This window comes from Oncorhynchus clarkii, chromosome 18 (genome assembly GCF_045791955.1).
Source record: "Oncorhynchus clarkii lewisi isolate Uvic-CL-2024 chromosome 18, UVic_Ocla_1.0, whole genome shotgun sequence".
In the NCBI taxonomy this organism is placed as follows: domain Eukaryota; kingdom Metazoa; phylum Chordata; class Actinopteri; order Salmoniformes; family Salmonidae; genus Oncorhynchus; species Oncorhynchus clarkii.
Window position 1 is genome coordinate 44,304,846 of NC_092164.1, and position 27,197 is coordinate 44,332,042.

The 27,197-nt window shown below is 43.7% G+C and overlaps 1 pseudogene; it reads left to right on the plus strand.

The window, feature by feature from the left end:
- The first annotated feature begins 1,206 nt into the window (after nucleotides 1-1,206).
- LOC139372659 (solute carrier family 66 member 2-like) lies at nucleotides 1,207-23,284 on the plus strand (annotated as a pseudogene).
- The last annotated feature ends 3,913 nt before the right edge of the window (nucleotides 23,285-27,197 follow it).

The following is a 27,197-nucleotide window of genomic DNA, read 5'->3' on the forward strand; positions in this document are numbered from 1 at the left end:
TGATAATGATGGAAGAAAAGTACAAATACATAAATATAGGCCTATGTACAACGTCTCAAACTAGGACAAGTACAATAGGCTATACATATACTAAGAAGTGGTCGATGTCCCCTTCCAAATTAATTCTGTCTCGGACCATGAAACCAAACTCAGATCTTGGCAAGACAGGGAGTGACGATTTTGACGTACAAGGAAGCGCTGCTCGATCTTTCGTTTTTTATTTTTTTTTATCTTTTGGTTTTTAGGGCGGGGAAAGAGCCGGTGGGCGCAGGTGTTTTAGTACTTTCGGGTCAATTCATGCTCTCTCGATTTTAGCTGGAATTATATTTTACAGATAAAAGGGTTTTGTTTGTAAATAATAGTTATGTGCTGCCGTCCAGTTAAAACTGCAAACCCATCCAGAGCACTGGGGATTTGAGTCGCTTCGACTAGTCTAGGGACAACTGTAAAGGAAATGTCGAGCGTCGACTTTTAGTTTTCTATACAAATCGCGATCAAGCCAGTAAATAGAAGCTGCTTTTAAATAATATTGCACTAGGCAGTGTATCCTAGTGGTTAGAGTGTTGGGCTAGTAACCGAAAGGTTGCAAGTTCAAATCCCCGAGCTGACAAGGTACAAATCTGTCGTTCTGACCCACTAGGCCGTCATTGAAAATAAGATTTTTTTCTTAACTGACTTGCCTAGTTAAATAAAGGTAAAAAATAAATTTGATTGGTCGACCGACCTGCTGCAAGTTTGAGTTTTCCGACGATGTGCTCAATTGTAACATTCAACTTGTTAGATTGTGCTATTCTAACCTCTCATATATTTCCATTAGTATCAGTAGCGCCACGTGAATGTTTATTGATACATGATCAACTCGTCATTTCAACTCTGGATTTCTGCTAAAGTAGACCCTCTGGATTTTTACGCTAAACTGTTCAATATAACATAATTGATGGACACAGTTCTTCCTGCATTACATCCGAGTTGAAAGAAGGGACTTTTTTTCAATGTCAGGAAGGCATCATTATGTCCCCTTCATTAGTTATTGATCCAGTAGTTGACTGTAAATAAGCATCCAAAGGCACCACTCTATCCACATTCTCTGACTAGGCTTCACCACTTTTATCGAAAGGCAAGTGCAGTTCACTAGAACTTTGCACAGCCCTTTGGCACTTTCCATGTTTTGCTGTGCTCTGGTAGACTAGAGAACAGAGAGAGAACATGGAAGATGAGATGTTTGAGCAGCTCATGTATGTCCTGAACCAACTGGTGGCATGGATCGCTGCGGGGGCTATGGTGTTTGGTGGAGTGGTGCCTTAAATCCCCCAGTACAGGGACATCAGACAGACACAGAACGCAGAGGGATTCTCCACCTATGTCTGCCTCGTCCTACTGGTGGCCAACATCCTACGTATACTGTTCAGGTAAGTTTTGCCACAGGTGTGGTACACTTGTTGCATATTATTCCAAATGTGCATTGATGCATGTGAAGGCTGTAGACTAAGTGCATTTTAAAGAACAGACAGACGTCAACTATTTGGCCCTTCAGAATTTACAGTGTTTGAAAATGACACGGCCTCTCACTAAATAGTCATATTAGTTTGAATAGCACAGTTCCGGTTTGGTTTCAACAAATGCTTATAGTCTCCAGCGCGGGAACTTTATTACTGCCCTTGAGCCTGACTAGTCCCTCCCTCCCGGTCTTCTCTTTCCAGGTTTGGGTGCTACGTTGAGACACCACTCCTGTGGCAGAGCATCGTCGTGATCGCCACCATGTTGAGCATGCTCGACCTGTGTACCAACGTCCGCGTGGCCACCGAACTCCAGACTAAGAAACGTTCATTCACAGGTCAGTATCCTCCTCCCTGGCCTGTCCCTACTCACCTCTTTACACGTGTCTTTAACCTCCCGGTTCCTAGCTCCTCTTTGTGGCTTTATAATCAGTTCATAACCTCTGTTCGCATCATGGCGTGAGCTACTGATAATGCTTGGTTTTATCACCAACCTGTAGATCAAACATGCCTTTGACATGTAGAATAAGCTGGGGGGTTTATCTCTGTGAGTGTGTGCATTTAGATTTAAGTGGTTTTAGCAGTAAATCATATTATGTCACATGTTGGCTCTTCATTACATTTTCTATCTGCAATGTTTGAAACAATTTGCCTACTGAACGCGGCCTTGTACTGTACACCTCTAGTTCGCCTTTGTAATAGGAATTTCCAGGTGAACAAAAGAGAAGAGGAGTCACAGATAAACTGGATAGATTTTTTTATTGAGTTTATTACAAGTTTGCAAAATGGAGAACAATATCCCGCACAGGAGCAGAGAAGTATCTAACTGGCCTCTTGGAGACAGGCCCTTAATATCCTAATCAAACAGCACCACATGGTCTGTAAACACCAGCCCGAGAGGCTTGTAGGAAAACAAAAAGGCATTGATTTGTTAGCTGCTGCAGAATCAGTGTCACAAAATACAGTAATAATCAGTGTGTTCTCGGCCCTTGCACCTCCAGTCTGGTGTCAAATACTATCAACAGAGATATGAAAACAATTCAGAATATTCACACTGATGAAGCAGGGGCTGTCAATGCTTTGGCCCCGAGCTGCACCACACTTTCCCAAGCGATCTTGCTGTTCAATGTGTAAATGGATGTTTTGTTTTTTTTAAATTGTATTGCTGTGTGTTTTATGTTGTAAATGTGTCTGCAACTTTGTGTGCTGCTTTTTTCGGCCAGGTCTCGCTTGTAAAATATATTGTTAATCTCAATGAGACTAATCTGGTGAAAAATAAAATTCACCCGCACCTTGCACAAACAGAAGACTGGTAGATTCATGTGTATTACAGAAAGGGAAAATATAAAATGCTAAACATGAACATTCTTCATATTAAAAATTGCCATAATAACAGGATGTGGATCATCAATAAAATTAGATTTGATCTGTTGCGGAACTAGAGGGTGCTGGCTGCTGTATCTGGCTCATAATGCCCTTCCTCAGCCTGTTGGCTATATACACTGACTGACTGATCTACACCATGTTCCTCTGCCAACGCAATATTAGAACATTAAACTCTCGGTGCTGCACTCATGGGGCCTCAATCCAGAGTTTGGTAACCAATCAAATTGGCAGGATCATGGGAGGTGGGTCAGTTGGTTTGAGATCAGTCAAACTTTTAAACGAACGTGGAGGTTTCAACTCTGTCAGACGTAAAACAAATGCTGAAGTTTCAACTCTGGTCAACATTTGAGGTTTCTACTTTGTCCCGACCCAAACGTTGAGGTTTTAACTCTGACTTAAAACAAACGTTGAGGTTTTAACTCTGTTAATTCCTACAGGGAATTTGTTATGGGGGTCGTCCTTTTGAAATCACTAACCGTATGTCAAGAAGAAACCTCTCCTCACTTGACACTGTGGGTCAGTTCTGGTCTGTAGCACAAGGTGAAACCAAGCTCTATTTAGGGAAACCTACCTCTCTTTAGGGAAACCAAGCTCTCTTTTCTCCCCTTCCTCTTATTTTGTTTTGTCTGTAGTAACAGTCACTAAGGAGGAGATCAAAGTCCCTAAGAAGTTCTTTCTGGGTAGGTGCCATCTCTCTCTCTGCCATCCAGTCATTCATCTTCCTTCCTCCCTTAAACTCGCTCTTTCTGTCCTTACTACATGGACTTATGTGGCACTCCCTCTGTTATTGCTCCATTTACAGTACTAACTGCCACTAACTCATCAGCATCCTCCTGCACTAACCTGGCATGCATCCTCCTGCATTAACCTGGCATGCATCCTCCTGCATTAACCTGGCATGCATCCTCCTGCATTAACCTGGCATGCATCCTCCTACATTAACCTGGCATGCATCCTCCTGCATTAACCTGGCATGCATCCTCCTGCATTAACAAGGCATGCATCCTCCTGCATTAACCTGGCATGCATCCTCCTGCACTAACCTGGCATGCATCCTCCTACATTAACCTGGCATGCATCCTCCTACATTAACCTGGCAGGCATCCTCCTGCACTAACCTGGCATGCATCCTCCTGCACTAACCTGGCATGCATCCTCCTGCACTAACCTGGCATGCATCCTCCTGCACTAACCTGGCATGCATCCTCCTGCATTAACCTGGCATGCATCCTCCTGCATCGCATGTGATCCTTCCTCGTCATATTTGTGATTCATGAAGAACCAATATAGTTGTTATAGTGTTCGCATGGAAGTTCACAATGCATGTTAGCTATAGTCAACAGCTTGAAGTGTGTTGGTGTGTAAAACACTTTTTTTATGCTTCTGATATTAGTTTACTATAGCATGCGTATGTATTGCAGTGATTGTTCATGGAAATTGAATTTTGCTTCAGTTCGTTGCGATGTCTGATTGTGATGACTCAGATTCTTACTCAGAACATTAAAATGCATGCATTCTAGACTCCTATATATTGATTAACCATATGTATTGAGACTATGATTGTTGCTGTTTACTTAATGTTATTGACCGTGAGACTAACTGCTCGGCTATTTTGTGGCTAGAAAAGTCATGACTTGACTGTTTCTTGGTTTGAAATGAACTATGCTCAGTGTTTTTTGTTGTTGTCGATAGCGTGACAACAACAATTGTATTAAATGCTGCATGTGAAAGCTAATGTGCACTACCCACGGCCTCTCCTCTGTGGTCCTGTCTGGTAAAACAACAATGATGATGACTTGGATTCACACCAGCTTGCTGAAGAGGCACATACAACTCAGATGGGACCGTTAGAGACTGTGGTCTTCCTAACTCTCTCTTTGTTATTCTACATCTATCTTTGCCCTTTGTTTCAACTCCCTCTTGTTACATTATAGCAGCTGAGCGAGGCTGAGGACCAGCTGCTATAATGTTGAGAGAACGGAGTCTCGCAACCTTTCAGTCGCTCAATTGTACCCGTTTCATTGTGCTGAGAACTTTGTTTGTGTGAGTAGCGTGTGATGCCCATCATAAATATGGATTTACTAACAATGGATCTCAATGTCGTGTTAAGTTCTAGTTGACACTGCTGCTTTGTACTTGGAGAGCAGTTGCTATCCTCTATGTGAACAGTAGGTGGTGCTGGGAAATAACAAATGCCCACAGTGCCTGTGAAGATGCAGTAATGCTCTGTGTTGTATATTGGCCATAGTCCTCACTGACAGTGATGTAATTTACCTTCTCAGAACGGCTATCCATCACGCTTTATTGGGTTCACTTGTCTTCTCTCTTTGATTGATTATGCATTGTAGAATCCAATGATAGTTGCAGAGAAAGGTGCAGACTGTCTGAGATATTCGTTTCAGAAATCAAAAATACATTTTCGCCCTTTTATTCAGCCTCTGTGTTTGGAGTTGTGTGTTTGTGATTGGGAACTAGGAGTTAACTGGCGGAGTTGTTGCCAACTTCTTACAACTTATCAAATTGTTTTCCACCCAGCATGATGTCGTTCTACAGCACAACTCCAGTGGTATGGTAAGCTGGCTTTCTTCTCATCACAGGAGAAAAAGCTTAATTCTGACTTCAACTTACCTCATCAAAAGGGGCTCCCGAGTGTGCAGCGGTCTAAAGCTCTGCATCGCAGTCCTAGAGGCGTCACTTCAGACCCTGGTTCGATCCCGGGCTGTATCACAACCGGTCGTGATCGGGAGTCCCATATGGTGGCCCACAATTGGCCCAGCGTTATCCAGGTTAGGGGAGGGCTTGGCCTTCCATTGTAAATAAGAATTAGTTCTTAACTGACTTGCCTAGTTAAATAAATAAACACATTTTAAAAGCTGCAGTTTTGTGTGCCACATGTACGATCATGGTTCTGGACTGTACATGAAACAGTTGGCACTTGGCAGTGGAACCAGAGTTCAGTTGGCACATTTCTTGGCAGTGGAGCTGGAACCAGAGCCAGGCTGTGTTCTCCTTGGCCTCTGCCTGGCTTTGGGCTGGATCTGGAGCTCAGCTCTGCTTTCCGGGATCTCTGTCTCCCAGACCTCCTTCCTCTTCTCTTGTTCTGCCTCTCTCTTTGCCCCTGCCTCTACCTCCTTGGCCTGTGCGGCCTCTCTCAGCCGTCTTCCTGGCCTCTCGCAGTCTCTCTGGCAATCCATCACCTCTCTCTGCCAACCTTGATTATCGTTGACAGAACTTTTGCTCGTCTGTCTGCTATACACGTATGTGTCTGGTCATCTATTGATTAATCCAGGAAGAGATATGAAGGAGAGGCATGTTGTAATCCACTATTGATGAGAGAGGAAAGAGGAATTCCTCAGCCAACAACTCTCTGGCGAACTTCCTAAAGGGCGATTGTCTCAATGTAGTTTGGGAGTAACAGATAGTTCTGACGTCTCCTTATCTTTGTTGGGGTTTCAGGCTTTGAGGTTGGCAACAATTGAGTATTTCAATAACATTTCACCTGCTTTCACTGAAGTTGTAAATGTGAGTGTCAAACTGAGACTGACAACAGTATTCTGACACATTACCACTGCAGTGTAATGCGGACCCGTGGAACCAGAATATTTCTGTATATTCCTAACGTTGTTGTGTGTTCTGTGCTTGTATTGAACTGTTTGTACATCACAGTACGAACAGAGAACAGAGCTGGCTCCCCTCTGTGGCTCTCTCTCCAGGCTCCATTATCGCGGCAGGTTGTCCAATCAAAAACAATTATGTCCCAATCACTCTGGAGAAGTGCATTAAGCTTCCTCCTTGTGAGTTCAAGCCGAGAGCAAACTCTTTCCTCCCTCCCTGCGTCAGTGGACTGTTTCTTTGGAACCTGTTCTGGGTTAAATTGGCTGTGAATTTAGGGTAACGACTTAACAAGACCATTATGTCTCTGTCTCCGCCCCTGTCATTTGGTAATATGTGTTTGTGTATTGTGCATGCAAGCATGGAGACTGTACCCTGGATCTCAGCATATCTGTTTGTTAAAAATCCTCAAGGTAGTTCTGGTATTATGAAGTTAGTGACTGGTTATGATAGGATCTTAACCTGGTTTATGAGACGGCTGTCAGGCCGACGGGAAGGTTGACTTTAAAGAGATCATTCAGGTTAAGAGAGTACGACGTTTAGGTGTATGAGTAAACCTACGGATTACCTACCCAGGTGGAAGTCAAATGTATTGAGCTGCTCAAACGGCGGTCTAGTTTGGATAATCTTTCTCAGCTTTGTGGTAGTGTTCTACAGATCCAGGGATACATTTTGTTTCACTCTGCATCAAAATTCTAATTCAAATCACATGCTATTGTTTGTCTTCTATTCTGTTCCCTTTTTAGGATGTCTGTTGACAGTTGGACCAGCGAATAGGAGCATTGAGCAGTATTTGGCACTACCAGAGATGTGAGGGGAGTTGGTTATTAGGCCCGTGTACTGGTAAAGGGACAGTCAGGGAGGACAGGGACAGTCAGGGAGGACGGGGACAGTCAGGGAGGACAGGGACAGTCAGGGAGGACAGGGGCAGCGAACGGGGGCATTGAGAATAGTCTACTTATATAATCTTTTGTTGCTTATTAGTCATCAGTCTCTCCTGTATGGTGTGATTCATTGGAACCCTTCCGATTCACATCCTACTCTCCTCACACACCTTGCTTTGACTTAGCCCCAAAAAGCAGGTTCTTTTTTTTTCTAGACCATTTTTTAGGTAGCTGTTTTCTCTGCATGATTATGGACTATGAATTACATGATTGACAACATGTGATTATGGGAAGTGTAGACCTGGCAGGCTAAACAACACCCTCTAACTAATGTCCTGGGGAGATAAACTACTGCAAAACAATATCTAGCTCTGGCACATGCCTGCCTGCTTACACATTTACCATTGCTCAGTGAGCAGAAAGCGCGTGTGCGTGTTGTGCACGGGCAACAAGGGGTACGTTTTGACATGAAGCCAGCTCTCTCCCCCACACTGTCCCCGTGGTGGACACACACACACACACACACACACACAGTGGCACCGTGTCAGAGTAAACAGAGGGATGAAAGAGGAGAGGAGGAGGGGAACGAGAGCACCCCAGGGTAGATGAGTGGCACAGTTGGGTGTCGCACGCTAAGGTACTGCTGTTAACACCTGAAACAATTCTATTCTATCACTACAAAAAGCAATTTCCCTCTAATTTCTTTCACGTTGGGAACCTGGAAGTAACATTTCTATTCTGTGGTGTGTCTGCGGAGGATGGGTTTTAGTACTCCTTTATGTTGTTATCCCCAATACACTCATCTCTGGGCGTACATTTTCTTTAGATCCTGTATGAACAGGTCAGACTGCTAGCAGGACCCTGATTGGGTGCTTTTTGAGTTGCAGACCATAGACATGATCGATCATGCACACCCTGACTCTCACATACACACCAATACACCTGTCTGCCATGCGTATTAGTCAGAAATCCCATGTAAATCTCAGAACAGTTTAACATCAGCATTTCAATAAAATACATTAAATTGACATGTCAAACCTATTAGTTGTTCCACTTTAGAATGCAATCAGTCTCAGTAAGTCAGCAGGATGGGTAATGTAAGGTGTCGTACCTCTTCGTGTGTATCAGAAGGCAATGTGATTATGGAAAAGGGTAGGAAACCAAATCCACCATGTCATTTTAGATGAAAGGGGGATATCTAGTCACTTGTACAACTGAACGCGTTCACCTGAAATGTCTCCCGCATTTCACCCAACCCCTCTGAATCAGAAAGGTGCAAACTGTATGAGTTTGTTCAAATTGCTCACTTTTATTTAGTTTAGGTGTGTTGGAGTCGGAATAACAAGGAGCTTGTCTTTTAGATCAGTAGAATCTAATTTCATCATGGAGGTAAAAATCCTATTGAAGATACTGCACAGTGGATCCCCCCCCCCCTCTCGCCACCTCTTCTCCCCCCTCCGTTCAGCGACACCTTAACGTTGTTTAGAGCAGGGTCAGGCTCCGAGACGTATTCAAATACGTTACCTGCAGCTCAGTGTTGACAGCAGGGTCAGGCTCCGAGAAGTATTCAAATACGTTACCTGCAGCTCAGTGTTGACAGCAGGGTCAGGCTCCGAGAAGTATTCAAATACGTTACCTGCAGCTCAGTGTTGACAGCAGGGTCAGGCTCCGAGAAGTATTCAAATACGTTACCTGCAGCTCAGTGTTGACAGCAGGGTCAGGCTCCGAGACGTATTCAAATACGTTACCTGCAGCTCAGTGTTGACAGCAGGGTCAGGCTCCGAGAAGTATTCAAATACGTTACCTGCAGCTCAGTGTTGACAGCAGGGTCAGGCTCCGAGAAGTATTCAAATACGTTACCTGCAGCTCAGTGTTGACAGCAGGGTCAGGCTCCGAGACGTATTCAAATACGTTACCTGCAGCTCAGTGTTGACAGCAGGGTCAGGCTCCGAGAAGTATTCAAATACGTTACCTGCAGCTCAGTGTTGACAGCAGGGTCAGGCTCCGAGACGTATTCAAATACGTTACCTGCAGCTCAGTGTTGACAGCAGGGTCAGGCTCCGAGAAGTATTCAAATACGTTACCTGCAGCTCAGTGTTGACAGCAGGGTCAGGCTCCGAGAAGTATTCAAATACGTTACCTGCAGCTCAGTGTTGACAGCAGGGTCAGGCTCCGAGAAGTATTCAAATACGTTACCTGCAGCTCAGTGTTGACAGCAGGGTCAGGCTCCGAGAAGTATTCAAATACGTTACCTGCAGCTCAGTGTTGACAGCAGGGTCAGGCTCCGAGAAGTATTCAAATACGTTACCTGCAGCTCAGTGTTGACAGCAGGGTCAGGCTCCGAGAAGTATTCAAATACGTTACCTGCAGCTCAGTGTTGACAGCAGGGAAGGCATCAATGAAGACAATAACGTTTGACATTTTGACATAACATTATCCTCAGCACTCCAAACAAGGATGCATCCTCCTCGCTAACCTTCTTATCCATTCGCTGATTGTGTTTACGATTTGTTTTTGGGTACCTGTATAGGTTAGAGGTGAAAGGTTGAGGCAGAACAATGTGTTGTGGCGGTGCCAGTCTCCGAGCTGAGATGTCACTATAGATTGTATTGCAGTCCTGCAGTTGTTATAATCTTCATGTTGAATTCATGACTTAAACTCAACTTTGTTGTTTATTTTTTTGTCGTTTATTCCCCTGATGAAAAGGGAACAAAGCAAAAACTAACTTAAGGGAACATTTGGTGAGGCAGAAACATTTTACAGTAAATCATTCAGGGTTTTCCAAATGCATTTTCCATGCAGCTATGTGTCCTTGTCACGCGATGCTTTTATTATGATCTTCTCAAAAGCCAGTGTATTATTATGGAGATAAATTGAGCTGAAAAGGTTAAGAACTGTTAGTTTTATCACTGTTCGTAGTGTCTTACTTGTCTCCTCTCTTTGCATGTGTCTGCCTCAGACTTTGAATGGAGCCACTTCTGGTCGTGGAGTCGTTTCGTGGACTTACATGCAGTGTGTGGTAGCGTTCACGCTGCTGGCGGCCTACATCACCTACCTGCTGCTGGACTCCTCTGTGTTCGTAGAGACCCTGGGCTTCCTGGCTGTCTTCGCTGAGGCCATGCTGGGGACGCCGCAGCTTTACTGTAACTACCAGAACAAGAGTACTGAGGGGATGAGGTGAGGACGAAACGCACACTACAGCCGCCATTCAGTTGTCTTCCCTTTCTCTCAATTGATATTCACTCTCTTTCATCCCATCTCTTGCTTCCTTACTCTTCATATCCCAGCTGCTGAGCTTCAGTGGTTAATTTAAGCAATAAGACCCGAGGATGTGTGGTATATGGCCAATATACCACGGCTAAGGGCTGTTCTTATGCGCAACGCGAAGTGCCTAGACTCAGCCCTTAGCCGTGGTATATTGCCCATATATCACAAACCCCCGAGGTGCCTTATTGCTTAAATACACTGGTTACCAACGTAATTAGAGCAGTAAAAATAAATGTTTTGTCATACCCGTGGTATACGGTCTGATATACCACAGCTTTCAGCTAATCAGCATTCAGGGCTCAAACCACCCAGTTTATAATATGAGATCTATTACTTCAAACTGGTCTTTTAATTTTAATCTGCAGACCTGTGTATAAATGCTCTCTCATTTATGGAACACTTAACACTTGGGTATGTAATTCACAGACCCGCCTGGGACTGAATTTAGTTCATTCAGTGAAAGGATTTTCTACTAGAAGTGAAGATATTGTTTGGTTTATATGATTTAAACGGATGACTTTGTTTTGAACAGGAAGCCTCCTTAGATTTGTCTTAAGTTGTTGAATTAATTGGCTTTTTACTGCCTTCATTCCCCCAGCAATTAAATCCTTAGGCAGGATTCACACTGAGACAATTAAATACATTTAAAACATGAACCTTCATTGTTAATGCTCCATTCTAATGCTGTTATCATCATCATAATGATTATGGAGATGTTCAATAATGCAAGCTTTAGTGCCGTTGCTGTCATCATTTAGTTTTGTGGCTCTGTTCTCCGAGTTCTTATTGTGAGTCATGACCAACACACACACACACACACACACACACACACACACAATTGAAATATTCTCTGAATGACCACGCATCAGACTAATATGGGCAAAATAATATATCACTAACAATAGAAAGATTGAGTAGCTCATTACCATATTGATTATCAAGGACACATAATAACAAATATACCTTTTTTATAAAATAATCAATTGGTTAAGCCAAACCTCAGAACATGCCATGCCAGTCAGGTCCAGAGATGATTAATGACAACAGAACTGCATCCCAAATTGCACCCTATTCCCTATTGTCGTGTCTTTGGCTATGCCGGATTAAGTGCTATGACATGCTATTCTATAAAATCCTTTCTCTTTAATTAATATTACCTGATTGAGCTAATCATGTAAATGTAATTAACTAGAAAGTCGGGGCACCACAAAAGAGTGTGTATAGAGCTGTTATCTTTTCCGAATAAACTCTGAAAGACCTAGTAATATTTTACATCAATAGCAGTCAATATTAATTGTCACCTTATTTCAGTCTCATCTGAAAGGTGTAAATTATTGATTGGACGGAGCCGACAATTTCTGGTTAAATAAAGGAAAGGGGGTTGGGTTTGAGTGAAAGAGCGGGAAGACTGAGGAACAAAAGGAGAAGCCATGCTATGGTAAATACAGTATCTTATGCATTCTAAATTACCTCCCTGTATCTGGGAAAGTCTACACATTCTAGTTATGTCGTCCTGTCATCAGTCATAATGTCTCAGATGACAACCGTACTGACATCATATTCATTAACCTGTTGCGACGACCAAACCCGGATCCGGGATTCTATTTATAGACCTAAGCTCATTACCATAACGCAACGTTAACTATTCATGAAAATCGCAAATGAAATGAAATAAATATGCTAGCTCTCAAGCTTAGCCTTTTGTTAACAACACTGTCATCTCAGATTTTCAAAATATGCTTTTCAACCATAGGAAAACAATCATTTGTGTAACAGTAGCTAGCTAGCGTAGCATTTAGCGTTAGCATTAGCGTTAGCATTAGCGTTAGCATTTAGCAGGCAACTATCACAAAAACAAGTAAAGCCTTCAAATAAAATAACTTACCTTTGAAGAACTTCTGATGTTTTCAATGAGGAGACTCTCAGTTAGATAGCAGATGCTCCGTTTTTCCAAAAAGATTCTTTGTGTATTAGAAATAGCTCCGTTTTGTACATCACATTTGGCTACCAAAAAAAAAAAAAAAAAAAAAAAAAAAAAAACGAAAATTCAGCCCTCAAAACGCGAACTTTTTTCCAAATTAACTCCATAATATCGACTGAAACATGGCAAACGTGGTTTAGAATCAATCCTCAAGGTGTTTTTCCACATATCTCTTCAATGATATATCCTTCGTGGAAGCCTGGTTTCTCCTTGCTCTCAAATGGAAAAATAATTGCACCTGGCTTTACGCTCCAATTTCGACGCAGGGACACCAGGCGGACACTTGGAAAATGTAGTCTCTTATGGTCAATCTTCCAATGATATGCCTACAAATACGTCACAATGCTGCTAACACTTTGGGGGAACGACAGAAAGTGTAGGCTCATTCCTTGCGCAATCACAGCCATATAAGGAGACAATGGAAAACAGAGCTTCAGAAATTCTGCTCATTTCCTGGTTGATGCATCATCTTGGTTTCGCCTGTAGAATGAGTTCTGGGGCACTTACAGACAATATCTTTGCAGATTCTGAAACTTCAGAGTGTTTTCTTTCAAAAACTGTCAAGAATATGCATAGTCGAGCATCTTTTCGTGACAAAATATTGCGCTTAAAACGGGAACGTTTTTTATCCAAAAATGAAATAGCGCCCCTAGAGATCAAAGAGGTTAAGTACCAACGCATATTTTCAACTGGTTCTATTACCGAAATATGGTTCCTTTCCCCTCACTGGTTTGATGTTCCCAGACTCTCTGTTTAACAAAGGCTATTCAAGAGTCCTTCAGTAGAGTCAAGAGAGAGAGAGGGGAGAAAGGTATTTATGGGGTGGTCATAAACCTTACCCACAGGCCAAAGTCATGACACTATATAGTGCACTACTTTTGACCATGGCCCATTAGGGAAAAGGGTGCCATTTGTGACAAATGATGCTATATAGGCATGCTTCTGCTTTTCCATCACTACCAGTCAGAGCTAGGCGCAAGACCCCTCTAGCAGACAGTTACCAAACAGATCATTACTACAACACAAAGAGGAGGGCGACTGGGGACCATAGGTGACCCAACATGGCTGCTATAATGGTGGATGTGGATGTCCCCTCTTTCCACTGGGATTCTCTGCCTTTAACCCTATTACAGGGGCTGAGTCACTGGCTTACTGGGGATCTTTCATACCGTCCCTGGGGGGGGTGCGTCACTTGAGTGGGTTGAGTCACTGATGTGATCTTCCTGTCTGGGTTGTGCCGTGGCGGAGATCTTTGTGGGCTATACTCGGCCTTGTCTCAGGATGGTAAGTTGGTGGTTGAAGATATCCCTCTAGTGGTGTGGGGGCTGTGCTTTGGCAAAGTGGGTGGGGTTATATCCTTCCTGTTTGGCCCTGTCCGGGGGTGTCCTCGGATGGGGCCACAGTGTCTCCTGACCCTTCCTGTCTCAGCCTCCATTATTTATGCTGCAGTAGTTTGTGTCGGGGGGTTAGGGTCAGTTTGTTATATCTGGAGTACTTCTCCTGTCCTATTCGGTGTCCTGTGTGAATTTAAGTGTGCTCTCTCTAATTCTCTCTTTCTCTCTTTCTTTCTCTCTCTCGGAGGATCTGAGCCCTAGGACCATGCCTCAGGACTACATGACATGATGACTCCTTGCTGTTCCCAGTCCACCTGCTCCAGTTTCAACTGTTCTGCCTTATTATTATTGGGCCATGCTGGTCATTTATGAACATTTGAACATCTTGGCCATGTTCTGTTATAATCTCCACCCGGCACAGCCAGAAGAGGACTGGCCACCCCACATAGCCTGGTTCCTCTCTAGGTTTCTTCCTAGGTTTTGGCCTTTCTAGGGAGTTTTTCCTAGCCACCGTGCTTCTACACCTGCATTGCTTGCTGTTTGGGGATTTAGGCTGGGTTTCTGTACAGCACTTTGAGATATCAGCTGATGTACGAAGGGCTATATAAATACATTGGATTTGGATGTTGGCTGGGGGAAGAGATTATAGGGGAGGCTGGTCTACAGGAAGTGAATGCTGATCTGTCTTGTCATGGTTTGTTGAAAGTTGATGTAAATATAGTCCTTCATTTATATAGCTACAGTACAGCTTCAAATCATGTATTTACTTCAAGGCTGCCAAGTCTACCCCATTTCTGCTGTGTGCACACACCTGTGCCTGGCTCTTTGTCTGTGCCTGGCTCTTTGTCTGTGCCTGGCTCTGTGTCTGTGCCTGGCTCTGTGCCTGGCTCTGTGTCTGTGCCTGGCTCTGTGTCTGTGCCTGGCTCTGTGTCTGTGCCTGGCTCTGTGTCTGTGCCTGGCTCTTTGTCTGTGCCTGGCTCTTTGTCTGTGCCTGGCTCTGTGTCTGTGCCTGGCTCTGTGTCTGTGCCTGGCTCTGTGTCTGTGCCTGGCCCCGTGTCCTGTCCCCAGTACAAACAGACTCCGTGAAGAGCAGATCTCAGTGTGGCGTTATCTGCTCAGCAGTGGCTCTGCCTGTTCTGTCCTGCTCCCTCTCTCTCTGCCTGCTCTGCTCTGTTAGGTGTCTGTACTTCGTCCGCCCCCTCTCTCTCCCACTGTTTTGTACCTGTTCAGGCAGTTTATGGACTTGGGTTTATGGTAGGCTGTTGCTAGGTTACTTTACCTCTGCACTCGATCCTGTATTTGTTTTAAGGGGATGAATGAGAGTTCTGATTAGCTGAATGACCTTGAGGAGAAAATGTTTGTTCTAAAGCTCCATTGTCAAACTAAGCTCCAAGGTCAAAACAAGCTCCATGGTCAAAGACAATGAATGAATTTGAATTTGAGGCTTAACTACAGGGCTGTGTGAACTGTTTGAAGATAACTCTGTTCCACAGTAAATTACGAAACACATAATGATAATTCTGCTGCATGTATCCCCTGTGGCCACTTTAGATGAGAGGTATTATGTTGTGAATATTTCCTGGTGTGGTGATTTAGTGTGAGGTTGGTTTGACTAGTGGTTTTGGAGACTGCTGTATGTAGTGTGTGTGTGTGTGTGGCTGCCCCTCTCAGCCTCTCTGTGTGTAGAAATGATGGCACTTTGTTCTAGGTGTGCTGGCATAACACCAGTCTCCAGCGGTGTGTGGGTGTGCATGCGTCTGTGTGTAGCAGGGCAGCAATGAACACAAACCGACGGGAGAAGTCGAACCGATGACGTTAATGTCTGAGTAGAACAGAGTGTGTTTTGATGTTATGTTCAGAGACTGGTCCAGACTGGTGTGGTGGGGAGCGAGGCGGGGGAGACTGGTGTGGTGGGGAGCGAGGCGGGGGAGACTGGTGTGGTGAGGAACGAGGCGGGGGAGACTGGGGTAGGGGGGAGCGAGGCGGGGGATACTGGGATGGTGGGGAGCGAGGCGGGGGAGACTGGTGTGGTGAGGAACGAGGCGGGGGAGACTGGGGTGGGGGGGAGCGAGGCGGGGGAGACTGGTGTGGTGAGGAACGAGGCGGGGGAGACTGGTGTGGGGGGGAGCGAGGCGGGGGAGACTGGTGTGGGGGGGAGCGAGGCGGGGGAGACTGGTGTGGGGGGGAGCGAGGCGGGGGAGACTGGTGTGGGGGGGAGCGAGGCGGGGGAGACTGGGGTGGGGGAAGCGAGGCGGGGGAGACTGGGGTGGGGGAAACGAGGCGGGGGAGACTGGGGTGGGGGAAGCGAGGCGGGGGAGACTGGTGTGGTGGGGAACGAGGCGGGGGAGACTGGTGTGGTGGGGAACGAGGCGGGGGAGACTGGGGTGCTGGTGTCTGGGCCCCTGGCCTGAGATTCAGGTAATGAAACATGGAGGGACAGGTTCTGCAGACCACCTACTGACTGACTGCCCTTATAAGTCCTCTCTGTATATGCTGTTTCACAAGGACAGATAGCACCCTGAGAGACTTCCTTATTTAGCCTGCCGTCTGACTGTTTGACCATTAAATCAATTCCGTATACAAGTCTCTGTCTGCATTCAACAACACTACATCACTACCTTGTCAGACTAGTCTGCGACAACTTGTCTAAGCAGAAACATACCCCCGCCCAGCTTTGGAGCTGCTGATTACCTGATGAAATGCAGAGCATCTTTCATCCTCCACCACATCCGATACATACTCTTTATTTAACCTCCGAGTCAGTCTTCTGTAAGTGGCTGGGGACTTCTAGAATCATCTCCCAGGCATGTTCTGACTCCGTCCCCGACCTCCCGGCATTCTCTCTGAGAGCGTGTCCCAAATGGCACCCCATTCCCTATATAGATGGGCTTTGGTTAAAAGTAGTGCACTACATAGGGTGCCCTTTGGGACGTAGACAGTCAGCAGGAGGACTGATAAAACCCTCAAACCAGCTTTCACATCATTACACACTGGGCTGGCCCAGACTGTATGTCAGCACTCTGAGAGAAAATAAAGAAATGTTGCTCCTCTTCCCCAGGACTAACAAGTTTCGTACCTTGGAGGGGGAGGATGGAGGGACAGAAAGATGTATGAGTAGATGCAGGGTAAGGTTATTCAAAAGTTTGTTACAACTGAAAGGGCTAAATGGGAGCTAGGTGGTGGGAGGTGAAGATGGAGACATGAATAATGTAGAAGATTTGACAGGTCCCACTCCTCCTTCTCCCCTCATCCTGTGGGTGCGAGCTATTAGACAGCCTGCGATGGGGGCTGTGTTTGGGTTGAGGGGTGAACCTGTTACCCTGTAATGAGCCTGAAGATAATTACCTCCAAACCCTTCTGAATATCTGCTAAGTGGCTTCTGGTAGAGAATAGTCTTCTTACTTTGAAGCCACCATTGTGGCCTCAATGAATCAAATCTTCATCATCATTAGGGTGGCCTAGTGGTTAGAGCATTGGACTAGTAACCGGAAGGTTGCAAGTTCAAATCCCTGAGCTGACAAGGTACAAATCTGTCGTTCTGAACAGGCAGTTAGTTAACCCACTGTTCCTAGGCCGTCATTGAAAATAAGAATTTGTTCTTAACTGACTTGCCTAGTTAAATAAAAGGTTTTAAAAAATAATACAATAAAAAATATTAATTTCATTTGTATGGATCATTGAACATGTTACCTTGCCAATAACATTGATAAAGGGTCAGACAAGTCTCTGTCTGCAGTGGTACCATATTAGAAGTATTGGCAGTGTAGTCAATACTAAGCTTCGGCGGTATCCAGATTGTCAAACCTTCATACCGACCTTGTGCCATACAGGGATATTCGGTAATACTAGCACTGAACACAAGGGGAGCTGTTCAAACCCATCTTAAAGGTTAACAATGATTTTAGCCGAAGCCAATGGAGACAGCTAGTCTTACTGGGGTCCGACACAAAGACTCTAATTTACATTCACTACATGATAATGTTTTTAAATGTGTGTTTGCATCTATCAGAACATACACACAACAAGTAGGGCACATGGGGGAGAGATGTTGTGCCACAGTGTTTTTTTGGGGTTTTTTTTTAAACCAGGTTTGCTGTTCACTTGCGCTATATAAGATGGAATGGAGCTCCATGCACTCATGGCTCCGTATAATACTGGACGTTTCCTGGAATGCTAACAAGTACATGTAAAATCCCATAGAGAATGCTAACTAAATGCTAACGAGCACATTGCAAACATTTTATACAGTTTCTGACCTAAACTATATAAGTAACTCAAAAATGCTACTCACGGTTTGCTGCACGCACAAAACAGGAGGGGTGCTTCTGCTGTTACCAACCGAATGCTGGATTTTGGAAGAAGCTAACCACTTAGCTAGATAGCTAACTAGCTTGTAAATTAGAAAACAAAAGCACATTTTTAGACAATTAAATTTATAGTTATAAGATATCTAACTGGTAAATGTGTAGTTGTGAATTCCATACTGTAACTAGGTCACCTGGTGCATGCTCACTCACACGGCTCCGGTCTTCGTGTTCTTCAACATCGTCATCGTCTGGCATCCAATTTTGCATTACAGCTCCCAACTAAACTATAGTATAAATCATTACACTTTGGGATACAAAAGGGGGAAAAACAGCTTCCACTATTCTGGGAAGGCTTTCCACTAGATGTTGGAACATTGCTGTGGGGACTGGCTTCCATTCAGCCACGAGGATTAGTGAGGTCGCGCAGTGATGTTGAACAATTAGGCCTGGCTCGCAGTCGGAGTTCCAATTCATCCCAAACGTGTTCGATGGAGTTGAGGTCAGGGCTCCGTGCAGGCCAGTCAAGTTCTTACACTCTGATCTCGACAAACAATTTCTGTATGGATGCTTTGTGCACGGGGGCATTGTCATGCTGAAACAGGAAAGCCTTCCCCAAACTCTTGCCACAGGAAGCAGAGAATCGTCTAGAATGTCATTGTATACTGTAGCGGTAAGATTACCCTACACGGTATACCGCCCAAGCCTAGTCAATACTAGACATTCATGTATGGTTATGACCCAATCATTATAACCTCACAGATACAGTATAATATTCATAAGATGTTTATTGGATTTATTATGGATTCATTTATTAGGCCTAGTACTGCATACCATGATGGAATATGGCATCAGTGTATTTTGCTTAGGGCAGAACCCTGTAACGCCTAGAAATGTTTTGTCTGAATAATTATTTTTAATTTTAAACATACACCACAACCATACAACACCCTACCCAGGTCTTCCCTTGACACCAATTAGATTAGGCTTCCCCCCCTCAGCCTCTCCATCTCCCTCACCTTTTAATGAATGTGTTTATATTCCGATTAGCGAAAGTCCTGACATGTCAGGTTTGACTTGGGCACTCAGAGCAGAGGGCCCTACTCCAAAATGTCACGACATAAGGCAGGTTTTATTAAGAAGAGCAGATGAAGGATGCCTCTGCTTTCAGAAAGGAGTGTTGTTGTGGTAGGCAGTTATTGTAAACACTTCTGAAGGCTGAATGCTGTTAGCTAACTGTTTGTGCCTCAGTCCTAACCTTGTCAGCGTTTACCTTCCGTCCTTGTCTTCAGTACGAAGCCTGGGGTGACAAACAAAGAGGAGAGCGGGAGGGTGGAAGAGGAGTAGCTGGGGCTACTGTCAGTCTATAGTGCTTCATCCATAATCACCAACACTCTGTCAAGGCTTTTCTCGTTTTAAAAACAACCTGAGTAGAGCAGAGTTCCTGGGAACCCAGCTTGTCATGAAACTTTACATTTACCCATTATAATAAGCAATGCTGTTTTCTTCATCTAAGAAGGGGGTTGTCAAAGCTGTGTTTGCACAGTAGACAACATGCACAGAGGCCTCCTGCTGTACCACCCTTCTACTGTAACTGTTAGTGTTTTCCTTCCCTATCCGCTTAGTGACACCAAGAGGAGGGACCACATCTCACCCTAAAGTAGGGCTCTCCATCACTGTTCCTGGAGAGCTACTGTCCTGTAGGTTTTCGCTCCAACCCTAACCTAGCGTACGTGATTCTAATATTTAGCTGGTTGATAAACTGAATCAGTGTAACGGCTTTCTTCGGTAGAAGGAGAGTCGGACCAAAATGCGGCGTGTAGATTGAGATCCATGTTTATTTAAACTGAAGCAACACGAATCTAAATACAAACACTACAAAACAATAAACGTAACTAAACCCGAAATAGCCTAGTACTGGTGCACATACACACAGACCCTGGACATCAAGACACTAAGGACAATCACCCACGAAACACCCAAAGATAATGGCTGCCTAAATATGGTTCCCAATCAGAGACAATGATAAACACCTGCCTCTGATTGAGAACCACTTCAGACAGCCATAGACTTCACTAGAACACCCCACTAAGCTACAAACCCAACACACCACATACAAAAACCCATGCCACACCCTGGCCTGACCAAATAAATTAAAATAAACACAAAATACTTTGACCAGGGCGTGACAATCAGTTAGTTACAGCTGGGGTTGGAGCGAAAACCTACAGGAAGGTAGTTCCCTCCAGGAACAGGGTTGATGAGCTCTGCCCTAAAGAAACACTCTTGTCACAAACTAAAATCCAGAAGCGTTGAGGTGGCAAATGAACTTGAAGGAATTCCAGTAATCTTTCCTTTTTAAAAGTTTGTTTTGGAAATAGTGGGTCAGTATCCCCATCTGAAACTGTTTGGTCTGTTATTGTGTTAATCTTTTCCCATGATTCCCATGATGTCTCTTTCTGTCAGGATTAAGGCAGTGTCCGAATGCCTCTAGTTGCGTTCTAAATAGTACGCTTTTTTGGTATGCGAAAATAGAGTGTTTTATAGTGTGACATTTTGAAAATGTAGTATGCTTTAAATGCCAGGATGTCATACACGTTTTGACTTTTCATCTAGTAGAAATCACTGCACACTAAGGAAGAAAAAACGTGTTTTCAGATAATCCGTTGATAACTAGATTAGAGGTCGACCGATTATGATTTTTCAACACCGATACCAATTATTGGAGGACCAAAAAAAGCCGATACCGATTAATCGGATGATTTTTTTGTTGTTTAAAAAAATATATATATTATTTTAGTTTTTATTATTTGTAATAATGACAATTACAACAATACTGAATAAACACCTTTTCTTTTACCTTAATATAATACATAAATAAAATCAATTTAGCCTCAAATAAATAATGAAATGTTCAATTTGGTTTAAATAATGCAAAAACAAAGTGTTGGAGAAGAAAGTAAAGGTGCAATATGTGCCATGTAAAAAAGCTAATGTTTAAGTTCCTTGCTCAGAACATGAGAACATATGAAAGCTGGTGATTCCTTTTAACATGAGTCTTCAATATTCCCAGGTAAGAAGTTTTAGGTTGTAGTTATTATAGGACTATTTCTCTCCATACGATTTGTATTTCATATACCTTTGACTGTTCTTATAGGCACTTTAGTATTGCCAGTGTAACAGTATAGCTTCCATCCCTCTCCTCGCCCCTACCTGGGCTCGAACCAGGAAGACAACAGGGGGAACAACTACTCCAAGTCTCAGAGCGAGTGACGTCACCGATTTGAAACGCTATTAGCGCGCACCCCGCAAACTAGCTAGCCATTTCACATCGGTTACACCAGCCTAATCTCGGGAGTTGATAGGCTTGAAGTCATAAAGAGCTCTGTTTGAATGAATGCTTACGAGACTGACTGAGCGATGGTAAGTAGCAGCAGACTGCTCTATCAAATCATAGACTTAATTATAACATAATAACACACAGAAATACGAGCCTTTGGTCATTGATATGGTCGAATCTGGAAACTATCATTTAGAAAACAAAACGTTTATTATTTCAGTGAAATATGGAACCGTTGCGTATTTTATCTAACGGGGTGGGATCCCTAAGTCTAAATATTACTGTTACATTGTACAACCTTCAATGTTATGTCATAATTATGTACAATTCTGGCAAATTAATTACGGTCTTTGTTAGGAATAAATGGACTTCACACAGTTCGCAATGAGCCAGGCGGCCCAAACTGCTGCATATAACCTGACTGCTTGCACGGAACGCAAGAGAAGTGACATAATTTCCCTAATTATAAGAAATTCATGTTAGCAGGCAATATTAACTAAATATGCAGGTTTAAAAATATATACTTGTGTATTGATTTTAAAGAAAGGCATTGATTTTTATGGTTAGGTTTGGTGCAACGACAGTGCTAAATCATCACCCGTTTGGCGAAGTAGGCTGTGATTCGATGAGAAATTAACAGGCACCGCATCAATTAGATGCAACGCAGGACACGCTAGATAAACTAGTAATATCATCAACCGTGTGTAGTTAACTAGTGATTATGTTAAGATTGATTGTTTTTTATAAGATAAGTTTAATGCTAGCTAGCAACTTACCTTGGCTTCTTGCTGCCCTCGCGTAACAGGTAGTCAGCCTGCCATGCAGGCTCCTCATGGAGTGCAATGTAAGGCAGGTGGTTAGAGCGTTGGACTAGTAACCGGAAGTTTGCGAAAACGAATCCCCATGCTGACAAGGTATAAATCTGTCGTTCTGCCCCTGAACAAGGCAGTTAACCCACCGTTCCTAGGCCGTCATTGAAAATAAGAATGTGTTCTTAACTGACTTGCCTAGTTAAATAAAGGTAATATAAAAAAATAAAACTTGCCTTGTTAAATAAAAGGTGTAAAAAAAATTAATAAAATCTGTGTCCAAAAAATACCTATTTCCGATTGTTATGAAAACTTGAAATCAGCCCTAATTAATCGGCAATTCCGATGAATCGGTCGACCTCGAAACTAGATAAGAGGACAGGCTGTAGAAAAACGAACGAATGAATGGCGGGAAACAACGCAATTCTGCATTCGGTGATGCATTCTCAGTATAGATGAGCATGTTAATTTTTTGCTTACTGCATGCATTTATACTAAACAGTATGTAATAAATAGTATGTAGTATGATTAGTACACTATGTAGTTTTAGTATGTTTTAAGCAAGACATGTTTTGTACACAGCCACTGTCTCTAGCTCTGCCAACATTGAAATTCTGTTTATCACCCCCTCTGTTCTCTCGCCTCCCTCGCTCCCTGCAGTATAAAGAGGGTGATGATGTGGACGAGTGGGGACACCTTTAAGACGGGTTACTTCCTGCTGACCGAGGCTCCTGTCCAGTTCTGGACCTGTGGTCTGCTGCAAGTGGGAGTGGACATTACCATTCTCTTCCAGGTTTACTACTACAGCCGCTACCCGCAGAAACCCGTCTCACACAGTGCGTCACACACAACCAGCACCAAGGCACTCTGACACCCCTAACACACACATCGTTATCAGTCGGTCATGTCGCACACAGTTTCAGTGTAACTTTGCCTGAAGAATTCCTGCTGAATGACACTTACTACGTTTTTTTTTTCAAAACAGATGGGATGCCCAGTTATGTGTATGTGGTGCAGATGGTTATACAAATATATCCCTAAGAATGTATCCCTGTATACGAATATGCCTAAGCATATATACAAAATCTACATTGCAATCATGCACAGTGGGTGTATGGATGAACACTCAAGGACATGTGGACCAGCTTTCCTGTCCATAGACCTGCATGAAAAACCTTCAGACTCCCAAAGGGCTGGTTACCCAGCCAGTGATAACAATGTACAACCCATCATCGAAATAACTAACAGAAACCTCACTGAATGTACAATGGAATGATACTTTTTGGGGAATTTAAAATCGACATTTAGAATCTACATTTCATTTAGATAGCTATTTCTTCGGTCTCAGTGGTTTGATGCTGGTCAGTTCTCCACTGGTCTGGTCTGTCTGACTCGGGCCTCTTCTGATCTGGTCTGATTGGAAGATGACCTGCTGCTGCTTGTAGGAAAATTCACAAGATGAATTCAGCTGAAAGCAATTGAAAACTTCATTTTTGGTAAAACCGCTAAGGCTGTCAGGGCCAGGGGCCAGGTTCCTGGGAGCCCAACATGTTTCCTTCAGATGACTCCTAGGAAAAGGTTGAAGACTCAGTGGTTCAGTGGACCACTATGTTGCTGGTATTACTGACAGTAAGGGAGTCAGTGGAGGGAGGGAGGGAGGGAAGTCTCAACTTGAGGAAATTGTGTGAAACAAATCTATATTACGTTTGTTATGCTACTGTTTTAATTTCAAAGAGTGACAAACACGTTGCAAGGCCAGGGAACTGGAGGCCCTTTCTGTTATGGAAACAACAAAGCATCAGGAAGGACATTAAGTATAAACCTTCTGCCTCTAGCACCATTTATACCTGGTTCTAACATGAGTCCTTCATCCTGATCTTACCAGACAGGTGTGTGTGGATGTGTGTTAGCACCAGGTATAAACAAGGCTTCTGAGGACTGTTTGCTGGTCTGTGGACACTTCATCTTTAGTCTCCTCCCCTCCCTGCTCCTCTCAGCCTCAAGCACCTCTAGAAACCTTTCATTTGTTTAAATGTGATCTTTTTAATTAATTAATTAATATATATTTATTCAGCTGTTAAGTGTTTTCGATGTCTGCTTTGGGTGGGAACAGTTGCTGAATCAGGAATCGGTCAAGGGTGGCCAAATCTTATCCTGCCGAGGGCTGGTGTGGGTGCAGGGTTTTGTTCGAGCCAAGCAGTAAGTGTGTCCAGACCACTTGGTATGTTTGACCATAAGGTAAGTAGAATCTCTCTGGTTGTAACCAAGACTATACCAGCGCTACAGCTGTTATACTCACCTCTGGACTGCTGGCTAAAACGTAGTTGGTGGTTGTGTCCAAAATGACATCCTATTCCTTGTTTATTGCTCTACTTTTTGACCAAGTAGTGCAGTGTACAGGGAATAGGGTGCCATTTCAGACGCAGATTGAGTTTCACGCTGGATATTGTATTTATTTTTATTTAACCTTTATTTAACTAGGCAAGTCAGTTAAGAACAAATTCCTATTTACAATGACGGCCTACCCCAGCCAGACCTGGATGCCGCCCTCTGGGACTCCCAATCACGGCCGAATGTGCACAGCCTGGATGGTAAACTCTAGCTGGTAAACTTTCTTTTAATCACTGGTGATTCATATTTGTTTTGTTATCTATATTTTTGTAGTCCTGAAATGCCAATATAATCACAAACCTTGTACGCTTGCCCTTTTATCAAGCTCTTTTTCACGATGATGATGGCGGTGCATGTCAAATGGTGATAGTTGTTGTAATTGTATGAAGAAGTTGTGCACCTAGTGACCTCTGGCTGTGTCTCTGGCTGTGTCAAAAATGGCCTCAACCCCTCTCACTGTTCCACATGTTTGTCATGTTAAGTTGTATTAGTGGTTATTCAGTTTTAGTTGTTCATGGGTAAAACTGCCAAACCTTTCCTCTGTTCGTGTAGAATGTAGACGCTTATAAAACAATGCCAAACCTTCAAGCCTTCATTTTTTTACTAGCTTTAGGTCAGGATTCAAGCTAAGGCATGTTATAGTGCAGCTCAATGGACAGCTGACAATGTCCCTTTTAAAGGCAATTTACACTTAAGCCGACGTTCGCAGTGCACACCATGAATGATGTCCTGCGAACGCGGGGAAATGGCCTTTTAAAATACGCATTTTCGGCTGCCCAGTGCAGTGCTCTGGAAGGCACCTTGTACTGAATCAAAGCCTCAGTTTATGTACCAAAAATGTATATTTTTTGTATCAAAATTGTATGTTTATCAAACCCATTTGTGTTATGAAAAAATGTGCATTTTTATATTTGATTCTTTATTTATTTTTTACAACGTTATGTGTCCGTTTTGTTGTTTTTGTACACAGTACATTACCCCAAAAAAATGTCCATGGAATGGCCAGTTCTTTCTATACAATTGCCAGTTCTTCATCAATAGACACATTTACGGTGCATTCAGAAAGTTTTCAGACCCTTTGACTTGTTCCACATTTGTTATTAAGTTACAGCCTTAGTCTAAACTGTATTACATTGATTTGTTCCCCTCATCAATCTGACACAATACCCCATAATGACAAAGCAAAAACAGTTTTTTTTAGAAATTTTAGCACATTTTACATAGGTATTCAGACCCTTTAGTCAGTACTTTGTTGAAGCACCTTTGGCAGCGATTGGTCTTCTTGGGTATGACGCTACAAGCTTGGCACACCTGTATTTGGGGAGTTTCTCCCAGTCTTTGCAAATCCTCTCAAGCTCTGTCAAGTCAGATGGGGAGTGTAGCAGTACAGCTATTTTCAGGTCTCTCCAGAGATGTTCGATCAGTGTTCAAGTCCGGGCTTTGGCTGGGCCACTCAAGGGCATTGAGACTTGCCTCGAAGCCACTCCTGCATTGTTTTGGCTGTGTGCTTAGGGTCTTTGTCCTGTTGGAAGGTGAACCTTCTCCCCAGTCTGAGGTCCTGAGCGCCCTTCATCAAGGATCTCTCTGTACTTTGCTTCGTTTATCTTTCCTTCAATCCTGACTAGTTTCCCAGTCAGTGTCGCTAAAAAACATCCCCACAGCATGATGCTGCCACCACCATGCGTCACTGTAGGGATGGTGCCAGGTTTCTTCCAAATGTGACACTTGGCATTCAGGCTAAATAGTTCAACCTTGTTTTTAAAAGACCAGAGCATCTGGTTTCTCATGGTCTGAAAGTCCTTTAGGTACCTTTTGGCAAACTCCAAGCGGGCTATCATGTGCCTTTTACTGAGGAGTGGCATCCGTCTGGCCACTCTACCATAAAGGCCTAATTGGTGGAATGCTGCAGAGATGGTTGTCCTTCTGGAAGGTTCTCCCATATCCACAGAGGAACTCTGGAGCTCTGTCGGTGACCATCAGGTTCTTGGTCACCTCCCTGACCAAGGCCCTTCTCCCCTGATTCTTCAGTTTGACTGGGCGGCCAGCTCTAGGAAGAAACTTGGTGGTTCCAAACTTATTCCATATAAGACTGATTGATGGAAGCCACGGTGTTCTTGGGGACCTTCAATGCTGCAGACATTTTTTGGTACCCTTCCCCAAATCTGTGCCTTGACACAATCCTGTCTCAGAGCTATACAAACAATTCCTTCGAAATCATGGCTTGGTTTTTCTCTGACATCCACTGTCAACTATGGGACCTTATATAGACAGGTGTACCTTTCCAAACCATGTCCAATCAAGTTGAAGAAACATCTCAAGATCGACCACTGCGCCACTCAGGTCTTTGATCAAAGGCATCACAGTGCTAACTGTGCCACTAGAGTTTCTGGGTT